Source organism: Daucus carota, chromosome 9 (assembly GCF_001625215.2).
Source record: "Daucus carota subsp. sativus chromosome 9, DH1 v3.0, whole genome shotgun sequence".
NCBI lineage: Eukaryota > Viridiplantae > Streptophyta > Magnoliopsida > Apiales > Apiaceae > Daucus > Daucus carota.
In genome coordinates, this window is record NC_030389.2 from 18,533,592 (window position 1) to 18,537,837 (window position 4,246).

Below are 4,246 nucleotides of genomic sequence, written 5' to 3' on the forward strand. Positions count from 1 at the left end.
TCTGTAACGTGTGATCCTTATTATTATTAATTCAAGCATTTTTATTCCATTCAATTCTTGTCTTTTATTTATCATGTTTTCATTAGAACCCATGATGTCGATTAGTTCGATTATGAACTAACCGCCTTCATGGGATTCTAATGGATTTATCGATGTAGTCTAGTAACGAATATTAATTACTTGATCTTGCAACGTACGTTGATTTCTTTGCATGAGCCGTGCTTATTCTTCTTAGGAGCGTAGCTAACTTCTAAGTTGTTTGTTAATTCTTTCTGAAGCGAGAGTGGATGATTGAATTTAGAACTTTGCCATGTAAACATAGGATTATGTGAATGAAACATAATTTGTGATAGACTTGAACTATTTTTATCACCCTGTGTAATCACGATAGATGACTTGTTTTTAAACCTCTCTGCTTACACTACCGCTATAGAGATATAGGGTCTGAGCTTTGTTGGTGTCTATGAGATTTCTATCTTAATTGTGGATTTTGATTGGTATGATATGTGTGCAACGAGAGTTGGCATGTATTACTTTCGTGTTGTCTGATTAGGATCAACAGTCGCATGTTAATCAGTAATTTCAATTCTAGATGAATTCGATAATGAAGTTAGAATCCCATGTGTTTTCCTATTCTGAATTTGATTAGTAAATTTAACTATTAGTATAAAAGAACCCATCCTTGTTAATTGTCTTGGCAGTGAAAATTGATCATACATTGTTGCATAGGTGCGTATTCTTAATTCACCAGTCTCTGTGGGATCGAACTTAATATATTACTTGTGATCACGTGCGCTTGCGTGTAGATTTCACCGAACAAGTTTTTGGTTGAAGTTGAAAACAACTTGTAGCTTCATTTTCGGTTGTTTGAAATTGGAATCAACTTGTAGTTTCATTCTTGACTCGTTTGAGCCCGGAAACAACTTGTAGCTTCATTATTGACTAGATTGAAGTTTGAAACAATTTTTAGGTTCATTCCGAACTCGTTTGAAGTTGAAAACAACTTGTAGCTTCATTTTCGGTTGTTTGAAATTGGAATCAACTTGTAGTTTCATTGTTAACTCGTTTGAGCCCGGAAACAACTTACAGCTTTATTATTGACTAAATTGAAGTTGGAAACAACTTGTAGCTTCATTCCGGACTCGTTTGAAGTTGAAAACAACTTGTAGCTTCATCTTCGGTTGTTTGAAATTGGAATCAACTTGTAGTTTCATTCTTGACTCGTTTGAGCCCGGAAACAACTTGCAGCTTCATTATTGACTAGATTGAAGTTGGAAACCACTTGTAGCTTCATTCCGGACTCGTTTGAAGTTGAAAACAACTTGTAGCTTCATTTTCGGTTGTTTGAAACTGGAATCAACTTGTAGTTTCATTCTTGACTCGTTGAGCCCGGAAACAACTTGTAACTTCATTATTTACTAGATTGAAGTTGGAAACAACTTGTAGCTCTATTCCCGGACTCGTTTGAAGTTGAAAACAACTTGTACCTTCATTTTTGGTTGTTATTGAAATTGGAATCAACTTGTAGTTTCATTCTTGACTCGTTTGAGCCCCTTGTGCTCTAGTTTCCGGACTCGTTTGAAGTTGAAAACAACTTGTACTTCATTTTTGGTTGTTTTGAAATTGGAATCAACTTTAGTTTCATTCTTGACTCGTTTGAGCCGGAAACAACTTGTAGCTTCATTATTGACTAGATGAAGTTGGAAACAATTTTTAGTTCCATTCCGGACTCGTTTGAAGTGAAACAACTTGTAGCTTCATTTTGGTTGTTTGAAATTGGAATCAACTTGTTTTTCATTCTGACTCGTTGAGCCCGGAAACAACTTGTACTTCATATTTGACTAGATTGAAGTTGGAAACAACTGTAGCTCCATTGGCTCGTTTGAAGTTGAAAACAACTTGTACCTGTCATTTTTGGTTGTTGGAAATTGGAACACTGTTAGTTTCATTCTTGACTCGTTGTGAGCCCGGAAACAACTTGTAGCTTCATTATTGACTAAGTTGAAGTTGAAACAATTTTTAGGCTTCATTCTGGACTCGTTTGAAGTTGAAACAAGTTTAGCTTCATTTTCGGTTGTTTGAAATTGGAATCAACTTGTAGTTTCACTTGAACTCCGTTTGAGCCCGAAACAACTTGTACTTCATTATTGACTAGATTGAAGTTGGAAACATTTATTCATTCCGACTCGTTAAGTTGAAAACAACTTGTAGCTTCATTTTCGGTTGTTTGAAATTGGAATCAACTTGTAGTTTCATTCTTGACTCGTTTGAGCCGGAAAAAACTGTAGCTTCATTATTGACTAGATTGAAGTTGGAACAATTTGTAGTTCATTCCGGACTCGTTGGAAGTGAAAACAACGTTTATGCTTCATTTTTCGGTTGTTTGAAATTGGAATCAACTTGTAGTTTCATTCTTGACTCGTTGAGCCCGGAAACAACTGTAACGTCATATTTACTAGATTGAAGTTGGAAACAACTTGTAGCCTATTCCGGACTCGTTTGAAGTTGAAAACAACTTGTACCTTCATTTTTGGTTGTTTGAAATTGGAATCAACTTGTAGTTTCATTCTTGACTCGTTGAGCCCGGAAACAACTTGTAGCTTCATTATTGATTAGATTGAAGTTTGGAAACAATTTTAGCTTCATCTGGACTCGTTGAAGTTGAAAACAACTGTAGCTACTCAGTTTTCGGTTGTTTGAAATGGAATCAACTTGTAGTTTCATTCTTGACTCGTTTGAGCCGGAAACAACTTGTAGCTTCATTATTGACAGATTGAAGTTGGAAACAAGTTTTAGCTTCATTCCGACTCGTTTTGAAGTTGAAAACAACTTGTAGCATTCATCTTCGGTTGTTTGAATTGGAATCAACTTGTAGTTTCATGCTGGCTCGTTTGAAGTTGAAAACAATTGGTGCTTCATTTTGGTTGTTTGAAATTGGAATCACTTGTAGTTTCATTCTTGACCGTTTGAGCCCGGAAACAACTTGTACTTCATTATGACTAGATTGAGTTGGAAAAATTTTATTTTCATCCGACTCGTTTGAAGTTAAAAACAACTTGTAGCCATTTTTTCGGTTTGTTTGAAATGGGAATCAACTTGTAGTTTCATTCTTGACTCGTTTGAGCCCGAAACAACTTGTAGCTTCATTATTGACTAGATTGAAGTTGGAAACAATTTTTTAGTTCATTCTGGACTCGTTTGAAGTTGAAAACAACTTTTGTAGCTTCATTTTCGTTTGTTTGAAATTGGAATCAACTTGTAGTTTCATTCTTGACCGTTTGAGCCCGGAACAACTTGTAACTTCATTATTGACTAGATTGAAGTTGGAAACAACTTTTAGCTTCATTCGGACTCGTTTGAAGTTGAAAACAACTTGTACCTTCATTTTTGGTTGTTTGAAATTGGAATACAACTTGTAGTTTCATTCTTGACTCGTTTGAGCCCGGAAACAACTTGTAGCTTCATATTGATTAGATTGAAGTTGGAAACAATTTGTAGCTTCATTGGACTCGTTTGAAGTTGAAAACAACTTGTAGCTTCATTTTCGGTTGTTTGAAATTGGAATCAACTTGTAGTTTCATTCTTGACTCGTTGGACCCGGAAACAACTTGTAGCTTCATTATTGACTAGATTGAAGTTGGAAAAATTTTTAGCTTCATTCCGGACTCGTTTGAAGTTGAAAACAACTTGTAGCTTCATCTTCGGTTGTTTGAAATTGGAATCAAACTTGTAGTTTTCATTCTGGACTGCGTTTGAAGTTGAAACAATGTTAGCTTCATTTCGGTTGTTTGAAATTGGAATCAACTTGTAGTTTCATTTCTTGACTCGTTTGAGCCCGGAAACAACTTGTACTTCATTATTGACTAGATTGAAGTTGGAAACAATTTTTAGTTCATTCCGACTCGTTTGAAGTTGAAAACAACTTGTAGCTTCATTTTCGGTGTTTGAAATTGGAATCAACTTGTAGTTTTTCTTGACTCGTTGAGCCCGGAAACAACTTGTAGCTCATTATTGACAGATTGAAGTTGGAAACAATTTTTTAGTTCATTCTGGACTCGTTTGAAGTGAAAACAACTTTAGCTTCATTTTCGGTTGTTTGAAATGGAATCAACTTGTAGTTTCATTCTTGACTCGTTTGAGCCCGGAAACAACTGGTACTTCATTATTACTAGATTGAAGTTGAAAACAACTTGTAGCTTATTCCGGACTCGTTGGAAGTTGAAAACAACTTGAGCTTCATTTTCGG